Here is a 12,296-nt window from a genome sequence, read left to right as displayed (position 1 = left end):
ACAATTACAATTAAAATTAAAATGTGCTTTGTATCAGTCCATCTTTGATTCAAAACCAGGGATGGATATTATTACAAAGATGTATCTACCATATCTTTGCGATAGCACAAAGAGTTGTATTTGTAAACTGGAGGTTAGCATAGCTATGGCCAGGATTAACATGAGAGATTATAAACCATGGCATTTTAGTTATGGGCATCAGGAAAAGCATTATGTGGTAGAAGTTAGCCCAGTCTTACTATTAGAGTCTGCCTATCTTGATAAAATATTCATCAACCATGTCTCCCAACTAGAATTATTTCCTAAGAAGCTTTTAAAAGTAGCAGAAGATTATCTAGAAAGAAATTTACATAAGTTTTATCAGTAGTCCTCTAGATTGGTATGTACATATGCATAAGGAGAAGGCTAGATATATAGCAATGATCAATGAAGAGTCCTTTAGACTATCCCATATCTCCTCACATAGATGGACTCCTTCATACAAAAATATTCGAGGGATCCAAATGCTAGCCTTAGATGAGTTTGAAGATTTTAGGTATGATATGGTATTAGTAGCAAAAGAAGAAGAAATGTATATTTACAGTAAGACAAGGATCAATTATCAGCTCTATTGGAAGCCACAAAATTTCAAAGAAGAAACAACATAAATGTACTACAAAGTGAAAGAAGATAGAGAAAGAGATGCAGAGCTAGTAGAAGGTAATGAACATTATTGGAACAATTTGACAGAAGAAGAGCTATATAACATTGACAACATAATAGAAGCATGAAGAGCTAGCAGCAAATTAGCATAAGTTGAATGAAATCATGTATTTCCAGACAGAAATGTCAATATCATTGTGGACCTTGCTATAATAATAAAAATGGCATAAGACTAAATAAAGAAAAAAGTTTGATCCGTTATGAACTTTTTATGTAAAAAATATCATTTTGATTAGGAATGAATAATGTCAGACCATTTTCGTTAAAACTCGCTTAGTTTAAACGAAATGCTAGCCACGTTTCCTTACCACTCAAGGTTAATGCCCCATGTGGCGTCCCACCATTAACTCGTTTAAAAAATTAATAAAGCAATTAAATTAATAATTTCTCTTTCTCTCTCTTCTCTCACTCTTCTGCTCATCAAACTCGGAAATCTGAATTTTTTTTTTTCTCAAGTTCTATATCTCAATTCTCAGACCATGAAACTGGTAGCTCTTAATCGAAAAACAATTAGATAAATCAAATATGAAAGAAAATTATAGTGATTAATTTTTGGGTAATCATGGTGAATTAGTTCCAGATCCAAAAGAAGAAGAAGGAGGTGACAATTTAGATGTATTTTGGGATCTCATGGTGGTCACGGCAATGGGGTTGGTGGCGGCGACGATGTGGTTGCTGGTGGATCCTTGAAGAACAAGAAGTAAATAATTTTGGTTGTGGTGGTGGTGGTGATGGTGGAGGCGCTTGTTTGGTGCATGTGGTGGTGAATACAAGAGGGGGTTACGAGATCTCAGCGTCCGCCATGGAATACATGCTCTGTAAATGGTGAACGGAAGGGAATATGTGTGGTCGGAATTAGTGGCGGGGTGGGATACAGTTTATCGGAAAACGAGAGAGCAGAAGCTGAAGAGAGAGCAGAGATTTTCAATTTGTTTTTTAATTATTTTATTTGTGGGACCCATATTCCACAATTACTCTTAGGCCAAATCTCTTTGGGGGGCTTTTGCGTGCAAGGAATAAAAAATCGATAATATCGGCGATATTATCGTTTTTTTCAAGATCCGATATTTTTTTAACTATTCAAATAATTTTCGTCAAAATATCGCGATATTATCGCGATATTTTTAAAATTATCGAAAATATCGTAATAAAATATTCAAAAATACTTAATATGTCGAGAAATCTCAACATACTACACTTGATCAAAGCCCAGAGGGCCAACAAGCTTTCTGAGGAGGTGAATGTGCCTTTTATAGGCAATTTTGGCTTGCTCACTGCCCTCGCTGGGCGATGTGGGACTCAGTCACTCAAGGAAGAAAATCAGAATTTCGGCCGAAAATTTACACCCACTTTAAACGGCCATAACTTTGTCAAAACTCAACGAAATCAAGCAAGACAAAAACGAAAGTTGCAGTCCTCGAAGAGACGAAGAGAATGGTACCTCACACGACCTCTGAATCGTCGTGGTTTGGCCGGAAAATGCCTCGAAAGTCACTGAGATCGCCGGAAACTGGGTAAGATTCAAATGAGTATAACTTTTTTAATACTCAACGAAATTGAGTGAAACAAAAAGAAAAGTTGTACTACTCGACGAGACGAAGAGATTGATACCTTGCACGCCGGCCAACTCGCCGTGGTTTGGCCGGAAATTGCCTCGAAAGCCACTGAGGTCGCCGGAAATTGGGTAAGATTCAAATGAGTATAACTTTTTCAATACGCAACGAAATTGAGTGAAACGAAAAGGAAATTTGTAGCCCTCGAAGAGACGAAGAGAATGGTACCTTACACGACGTCTGACTCATTGTGGTTTGGCCGGAAATTTCCTCGAAAGCCACTGAGGTCGCCGGAAACTGGGTAAGATTCAAATGAGTATAACTTTTTCAATACTCAACGAAATTGAGTGAAACAAAAAGGAAAGTTGTACTACTCGACGAGACGAAGAGATTGATACCTTGCACGCCGGCCAAAATTCAATTGACACACTCCTGGTTTCCAAAATTCAATTCTTTTACTTTATATAAACTTGAAAAAACATAATCGGCATCCAAATTAAAGTTTAGTCTTATTCTTATGTGTAAGAAATTTAAAGTGTCAAATTCGGCACATTATTCTTCATCATTTTATTCACTTCCCTTTTTTTTTTTAATATCCTAAATAAAACCTCCAAATATTGTACTAATTAATTATATATAAATGATTATGGTGTGTTTAAACTTCTTTCATTAATTACTACATATTTTCTACACTCACAATGTTTGCCAGCTCGCTATATAATCAACTTAAATAAGTTAAATCCATCATGCAATGCATTTCCTTCCAATTTTTTGTGATAAACTAATAGATAATTGACTAAATAAACATCCTACAAAGTTTCATTAAAAATTTCCAAGTTTTTCTTACAATTTCCGTAGTTTCCATGTAATTTTTATCGATATCGATATTTTACCGATATTTCCATCGATATTTCCGTGTTTTCGGACTACCGATATTTCCGATATTACCGATATTTTCTTCCTTGTTTGCGTGAAAAAGGTCAAGTAATCCCCAGGTTTTTCATTTAATTTTTTTCTATTTTTATTTTCCCAAGTTTTTAAATTTCAAATTGTGAAAAGCCTAAGATAAAACGATAAATTGTAAGAAAATCCAGAAAATTCAAAAAATCAATATAAATAACACAATGAAAATTCAAAAATACCTGAGCAATCCCCAGGTTCGTTGCAACCAAAAGCCGGGTTGCCAGAGTTAGAGAACGGAATCTATCAATCGACTAAGAATTTATTACTTCCAACGCCAATTGTTTAGGAATCTAATTTTAATGGTGCAGAATTGTTTCAGATTCATCTTTATCCATTTTTTATATAAAAATAAATAAAATCTGTGACATTAACGGTCCAATTTTGCTAAATTGAATTTTTCATAACATTTGGCACAAATTTCGTAAAATGCAACTCTGAAAACAAAGTAATTTTTAATTATTATTTAAAAGAACAGATTATTTGATTTCACCATTTCTCTGATATAGTTTTCACATCTTAGAATTCCTTCATCAAACGAGCCTTTCTCTGATTACACTCCATCAAAACATTGAAGCCTTCTCGGATCTTTGCATGTTTTATACCCAATCAAACACTTCATACATTCACTCGGTATCCAAACATAATTGAGGAAAGAGAAATTACGAACCTAAACAGTGACTTCTATTTTTGAAACAGAACTAAAATAACCTACCATATTTTTGATATAAAACAAAAACAACTCACACTATTTAGGGAACTACAGCACTCACACTATTTCTGAAAATGAACCAAAATAACTAATACTATTTCTAAAACAGAAAGAAAATAACCCACATTATTTCTAAAACTAAACCATAATAACCCACGCTATTTCTCGAACTACAGTAAAATAATTCACACTATTTCTAGAACTACAGCAAAATAAACCACACTATTTCTAAAACGGAACCAAAATAACCCACACTATTTTTGGAACTACAACAAAATAACTTACACTATTTCTGAAATTGAACCAAAATAATCATATTATTTCTGAAACTACATCAAAATAATCTACATTATTTCTGAAACTACAGCAAAATAATCCACATTATTTCTAAAACTGAATCAAAATAACACACACTATTTCTGAAATTGAACCAAAATAACACACACTATTTTTGAAACTGAACCAAAATAACTCATATTATTTCTAAAACTAAACCAAAATAATCCACACTATTTCTTATACTACAGCAAAATAACCAGAGTGGATAAAATTATATGGTATTAAATATCCAAAAAATGGCTCTACCAAACAATCATATTAAAATATAGCTGCTTTACGTATGTGTCAATCTATAGAAGTGGGTTCAACTTTACAACTTTACATGCACAACTATATATTATAGGCCATGACAAATTAAAGATTGCGACCATGAAGATAAATCAAAGTACATACTGCAATGCTCTCGTCTTACAATACACATAACATTCCAATAACAGTATCTAATAAGCACTCTGGTGTCTTTATATCTGATTCTTAACTCTTCGGTATTTGATGCAGTGCACCATTTCAATTTAATATGATTTATAATTGCCTTTTCTTCTAATCTTCTGACTTTTTCTACTTAACATATGATTCTAATCTTCTGACTTTTTCTACTTAACAAATGATTTATTATTACCTCTTCTTCTACTTTTTGCTTTTATTACTTAACAAGTAACTCACACAATACTTGCTAAGTTACCCGATGGCATTTAATAATTTTGGTCCAAACCTTTTTCATTAAAGTTCTTTATTTGATGTATACTTCATTTAATTAGTAGCAAACAAATAGTCCGCCGGTAAACAATTAAAATTTTGAAGGGTCATTTACCAGTGGAAATTGGTACCCATGAACAGTAATTGGTTTTGGAGGTGTAACAGGAGACTAAAAACTTGAACAATTATAACCTGATTTATTAAGTGTATTTCCCTTCATCAACCTTTTTTTTTATATATAGTATTTTCTATGTTACCTTTTTATAAGATGGTGTATGGATACAACCCCATACAACATCTTTAAAACATTTCACTTTTATACTTCACATGCTATTTTATTTCAAAATAATTCATCTGTTAGATTTTCCATCCATTGGTCTGTTAAATAATGACGTGGCTGCAACAGTTGTGCCACGTGGTTGCCAAATGTGTGCCGCGTGATAATTTTTTTTATTCATTTTAAATATTATAATAATTTACCCTTTAAACAAAAAAAAAAGAAAAAAAAAACAAGAAAACCCAAATTGAAACCCACCTCCGCGCAATCCCCCACCTAACATCTTGGACACTTCCCCTTTCCCTCTTTTCCTCTGATCTCGATGAGCTCCACCATCAAACGGATATGCAATTGTAGTGAGAGAGAGGGAGATAAAAATTCAAAAAATTGCAGTGAAAGAGATGAGAGAGAAAGGAGGAGGGAGGGAGAGTTTGGGTCCTCGGTCGCGGACTGCTTAAGGGATGGGGGAGGAAGAAACGAGAAAAAGATAAAGGTGGAGGAGCACTGGAAAATGATAAAGGTGCCGATGATGGGATGAGGGAGGAAGAAACGGGGTTTAGTTTCTTTCCTAGTCGACAAAGAAACCAGAAAAAAAAATAACAAAAAGAATATTTTTTTTGGGTATCTTTCCTAGTTGACAAAGAGAAAATGGATGAATCCTTTTTTTCAAATTTTTTTTAATTTTTATTGCTGAGTAAATATTATAATATTTAAAATGAATAAAAATTTATTTTTTTCCACATGACACATATTTGGCAGCCACGTGGCACAACTATGGCCGCCACGTCAGCATTTAACAGACCAATGGATGGAAAATCTAACGGAGATATTATTTTGAAATAAAATAATACGTGAGGTATAAAAGTGAAATGTTTTAAAGATGTTATATGAGATTGTAATAAACCTCAAACCTGAGAGGTACTATGTAAGAACAAATGTTGTATTTTTCCAGTGCAAGGTAAATGGAAGAACACTATTGAATATAAAAAAAAAACAGAAAATAAAAAAAAATAAAAAACACTACTATGGAGCCAAAAATAATCAAGAGGCGACAAGTAGATTTTTGGGTTAAAAGGACAAAATTACCCTTAAGGCATACCAGAATTCCTATGCGCGAGCAGTGAACAATCATCCCTCAATCAAGTCAAAAGTGCCCAAATAGGTATTTATTTATAACCTATTTCATCCATCCCTCATCATATCTTATCCATAAGGTAACCTCCTAAACATAGTGTCACCACCACGGCCCAAGCTGCACCACCACCACGAGTTTCCACCACGGGAACCACCGCGATGGCCATCGCAGTAGCCACTCGCTGCGAGGTCCATAGTCACCACCACGGCCCGAGCTGTGCGATTTAAGCAAACCTAAGCTGTGCCATCCAAGGCTCAAGGCACCAAGGCCACGGCCCAAGTCATGTTTCCACGCCCAATGAGTTGCAAGCCTTAGCCTCACACCCACGTGCACCACACGTTGATCAGCCCACTCCTGTGGCCCAGCCTGCTCCCGTTGAGTAGCCTATTCTTGTGGCCCATCTTGCTCTTGTGGCCTTCCAAGCAGCCCAAATCAATCCAAGGTTAGTTCAACCGTCTCGGCTCCAAATTTTTGGGCTAATGATTTAACCGAGAGCATTTTCACCATATTTTTCTATAGATTTGACATTTCCCAACTCAAATATCGAGCCCGGAGTCTACCACCATTCCATTGCTCAAGGAGGCATATTCCTTCCAAGCTCTTCCAATTCGAATGACGAACAACACTTGTCCCGACAAGTCGTAAAGTAGACGAGCGCCCTCGCACAGCAGACGACCTTGGTGAATCAGCTCTTGCAATGTACCGAGATGCAACGTGCCCAGACGAGGTGTCCCGAAGTAGGATAAAGGCAAACGAAAAACCTCTCCAGCAGCATCCCGGCAATCAGCCACTCGACTAGCCATGAACCGAGCGTTCCGGTAGAGTACACTCCCGACTAGGCCCTCGAGATAACGTATACTCTCGTTTTAATGCGCGGAGGAGTGTACACTCTTGACTAGGCCCACAGACGAGCATACATTCACGTTTGGGGTCACAGTCTGATAGTCAACATGAGCAACCTTCCAAGCGAAGTGTTTATTCGTGGCTAAGCCCATAAAGAGCATTCTTTACCTCACATCGGAGTAGGCAGCACAACGGACGAAGAGAAGCAGTCACTCAATCTGGCTTAAGTTCAATTGGAAACCTACGAGAAATTTGCTCGTCTACTAGGAACGTACCACATACATTAGACGAGCCGAATACATGGAAAAGCAGCCTAAACCAGTAGGTCATGACTGGGGGCAGCCGAGAGCTCTACTACTCCCAACAAAGGCAAATTTATGAAGAAGTAGAGAGACTCTTGACTAAGTAATTGCGCAATTTCCAACACAACGGGGTCACAAATAAGGCACTACAACAGGACATGACCAATATTAGCAGGTCACCCTTCACGGATGAGATCGAGCAGGTAGAGCAGCCTTCCAAAAAGGACTTCTAGCAGACCACCTGCTGTTCGAAAAATTGATCATAAAAAAAGATCTAACTCTGGCAAACTCATTCGGTCTGATAGAGAAACATGCACTTTGGGACAAGGCTCGCCAATAAAGATGGAAGGACTTGAAAAAGAACCTGACATCACCTCTCTACTATCCAAACCGAAAGCAATGGAAGATCTATTCGCATGTTTGATGATATCGGAAGCAGTAATAAGCTCTACCATCATACGAGAAGAGTTGGGGGCCCAACTACCTGTATTCTACAGTTCAAAAGCTCTCCTCAATGCTACCAGAAATTCAAAAGCTAACTTTGGCGGTAGTAGTTGCAACCCGGAAGCTCAAGTTTTACCTTCAGACGCATGCAGTCATCCTCGTGACACACTATTCTGCCTAATCTAGAAGCTCGACGATAAAGATGTAAACACTAGTGGATGCAAAAAAAATTTACGAATGCAACAACTAAGCCCAAAAGGCTCGCCAAGGGCAGATAAACACTAGAAGGACACACTCGGAAACAAGTTTTGTCCTTATTGCCCCACAAGATTTTACATAGGAGCAACATGTACCGGCAGTCGAACACCACCTTCTGCTATGTGTCACACGGCCCTAGCCAACCCATGCTCCATAATTCAACTTTAGAATGGCCCAATACCGAAAGTTGAGCATCTCCTGATACGTGTAACATGGCCCTATCTCCACGGCTCCCTACCACACATTCAAGACGTAACAAGGCGACCCAATGACGACTCTACGACTCCCTACTGCACCTTCACGCCTAGCTTAAGTGACGCAACAGAGCGGCCCAACGATGCCCCTAAGATAGCCGAGCACACCCTAGCTGCGCCTGTTCCACCCAATGGAGACTTCTAGCATTTGCATGTCAATGGTGCATCCAACTACAAAGGTTCGAGAACAAGCGTGATCTTTTTCACCCCAGACGGTTCAATGCCTGAGCAGACGATCATTCTAGGCCTCAAAGCATCCAACAACGAAACAGAGTACGAGGCCCTACTAGCAGGCCTCTGAATGGCAAAAGACTTGGCGGTGAAAAAGCTTGCAATTCATTCTGATTCCCAGCTAATTACTAGCCAGACTATTTTGGGCGTTTTAGAGTTACACCCTTACTTAAGTTCCACAGGCAGATAATGCTCACGTGGACGTATCTAGATAAGCCAAGCATAGAGGTGGAGCCAGCAGCCGAGGTGTCACAGGTTAGTACAACTCCAAACTGGCAAGATTCCATTATAGACTACCTGGTCAATAGCACACTCCCCATGAAAATATTGGAGTCTAGAAAACTCCAAATATTGGAACGACACTCTCGTCTGAAGATCCGACACTGGACCACATCTCCGTTGCCTAGCGCCCCTTGATGACCTAAAGGTTCTAAGCTTAATCCACAAAGGCGTTTGTGAAAATCATTTCGAAGGCCAATCATTAGTGCAGATGGCTCTTGACAGAGGCTACTACTGGCTTACCATGCATTAAGACACTAAAGAGTTAGTGCAAATGTGCGACCACTACCAATGCTACAAGCTGGTACCATCACTGCTTGCCAGCGAGCTACACCCACAGACGAGTCCTTGGCCGTTTATGCGGTGGGCAATCGACCTAGTAGGGCCAATGTTGCCCGCTGCTGAGGGCAAAGGCATGATGATTGTGGCAACCGATTACTTCACCAAATGGGTAGAAGCAGAGCCCATGACGACCACAACTCAGACGGACATAAAGCGTTTCATATGGAAGAACATCATTTGTCGATTTGGCATCCCTTAATCCATTGTCACCGACAACAGTCCACAATTCATGGGCAAAGATTTGGCGAAGTTCTTCCAAAAACATTGCATCAAGTAGCACATGTCCACTCCAAGATATCCTCAAGGCAATAGGCGGGCTGAAGCATCCAACAAAATGATCATTAACTGCCTCAAGAAATCCCTCACTAACAAGAAGGGAAAATGGCCATATGAACTCCCTGGATGTCTATGGGCATATCGTACCACCAAAAGATGAGCAACCGGTGAGACTCCTTTCTATTTGGTATTTGGCTCAGAAGCAGTCATTCATCCCAATGTCATCAAGCCAAGTATCACCGCTCTATTACCAAGCATTGAGCATAATAGTAAGGAGATAGCCACAAGCTTAGATGGTAGAGGAGAAGCGCAAGCAGACCATCACCCGCATCACAGCGTACCTGCAGCAGCTCCTTTCCAGCTACAACAAAAGGGCCAAGATCCGGCAGTTCTAGCCCGAAAATCTAGTCTTAAGAAAAACCTTCATCACTGCCTATAGAAAAAGCTCAAAAAAGATGGATTCCATCTGGGAAGATCCGTACAAGATTAGCAGAGTAGGCGGTAAGAGTAATTACACCATTCTCACTATGAAACGACAAAAAGATCGAAAAGCAGTGGAATGCCTACAATCTGAGGAAGTACCATGTGTGACCTTCTATTACATTAAGGTCTAGAGACTTAAGCAGCTCAACTAGCACCACCTCACAAGCCGAGGACTATCCAGTTGTTATGAAATTCCTACCTTCTTATTTGTTTCACTCATTTTTCAATGAGGAATTCAGAAGTAATATACAACTTGGCTCAGCTACATGCCTATAACAACTAATCACTCATGCACTTCAAAAGAAGACTGCGCCATTCTTAGGGACTCATCGTAAGAATTACGCCCCCCAATGGACCAACCATGCTCTCCAGTGTGAGAAGGTAAACTAATTACTCACCAGTGTGAGAGCGAAAACCAATTCCTTAACACCCACATGGGTCTTCTTTCCAGTGCGAGAGGATAAACTAATTGCTCTCCAATGCGAGAGGGTAAACCAATTCCCTGACACCCACATGGGTCTACTCTCCAAGGTAGGAGGATAAACTTATACTCCGAATATCCAGACGTGGATGAGTCGGGCTGCCTTGGTATAACTAGATGCACGATGGCTTGCGCTAGGATTCCTAGAAGTAGCCCCAATGGCTTTTTTCAAGGCTTAGCTAGCTGAAGGATTTTGGGTCTCTTGGCCTAATCAGCGGGGAACCAGGCCCCAGAGATAGAGTGTCACGCCCCGAACTCGACATACGTCCAGGATCGACGCGTGACATCACGCAGCATCCGTATATCTAACAAATCCCGCCTCCGGGATATGTACAAGGCATAACTCAAGATTCAACTACTTAATAATTTTTCGTATGCTTTATGGCTGCATCTAACCTCCTCATTAGACTGCATACGTACCCTAAACAAGGATCAAGCCATTCGTAGTTCATAATTTCACTACACTTGAACATTCATCACATAGACCACTATGTCTCAACGTAATACCATAATTCAATCATGTAGCACCTCAAGGACCATTTAACAAAGCACACTAATAATCTCTAGTTATCTTGTCATTCATCCATACATATGCATTCCAACACCATCCAATTATCACATCAATCAATAACTTATACAATACACCAAAATGCAGAGCTAGAGCGACACAGTTCGACCAAAGCCTACATTTCTGAAGTTGTCTCAAATGAATCAAATAATGCGATTTTGGACCACTCAAGGAAATCCATCAACATCAGGTTTCGGACCACTCAACGGAACCAAGACACCAAAAGGGATTCCGAACCACTCAACGGAATCGCAGAGTAAAAGGGATTTGGGACATCTCAATGGAATCCGAGTGGATACGATTTTGGACCACTTAACAGAATCACGGAGTACAATGCATATCAAACTACTCAATGAAATCCAAGTTGGATATGATTCCAAACCACTCAACAAAATCACGGAGCACGAGGGATTCTGGACCACTCAACGGAATCCAGACGGAGTAGGGAACTAGACCACTTAACGGAACCCCAGTGGATACTAAGTTCCAGATCACTCAACGGAACCAAGCGGAAGGCCAAGGAACATATCAACGGGTCAAAAAACAAGACATCAAACAAGTACTCAAAATACGAAAGCTCAGCAAAACAAGAAATGGAACAAAGCACAAGATACACAATTAGAATGGCTCAACGAATCAATAAATGAAACAATGATACGATATGTGAAATAAGTCTCGAAGCAACAAACCCCATGGCAATGGGTTAACGGTCCACTACTAGCCCTCAAATTTAATCACAACATGCCAATCATACAAATCAAACCACATTTCAAGCATGCACATCAAATCACATTTCATAAATGTTTCCAATCCAAACTCAAATCACAAATGAGAAACATAGAATGATGGCTAAGTATAAAAATAACAATTTTTATAAAGATCACATACATTATAGTCACTAGTGCACAAATCGAGTCACACGTCAACCATGGAGGTACGTCATCAGGATGAACCCATCAAGCACCTTGAAGTCTCAACCACACTCTAAGATAACCCTCACGCTAGAAAATCTCGAGCTAGTTGACTAAAAAGTCAATTGTCGATCAAAATCGAGAGTAGGATCCACAACCCTAGAAATCTAAATCGGAAGATCCATCAATCAGATTTCCAATCCGTAACTTCCCAAAGTCCCCATTATGCTCATAGAACCACATACTAAAT

General features: G+C 39.0%; 1 long non-coding RNA gene across 1 annotated transcript; it reads left to right on the top strand.

The window, feature by feature from the left end:
- Positions 1 to 1,928: 1,928 nt before the first annotated feature.
- Positions 1,929 to 2,739, top strand: LOC126582326 (uncharacterized). The gene is made up of 2 exons (XR_007609472.1): positions 1,929 to 2,371; positions 2,542 to 2,739. It is a non-coding gene; the product is annotated as an uncharacterized LOC126582326 (long non-coding RNA).
- Positions 2,740 to 12,296: the final 9,557 nt, after the last annotated feature.

The sequence above is a fragment of the Malus sylvestris genome, chromosome 1 (genome assembly GCF_916048215.2).
Source record: "Malus sylvestris chromosome 1, drMalSylv7.2, whole genome shotgun sequence".
Lineage (NCBI taxonomy): Eukaryota > Viridiplantae > Streptophyta > Magnoliopsida > Rosales > Rosaceae > Malus > Malus sylvestris.
This window is presented reverse-complemented; position numbering and strand designations above follow the sequence as displayed.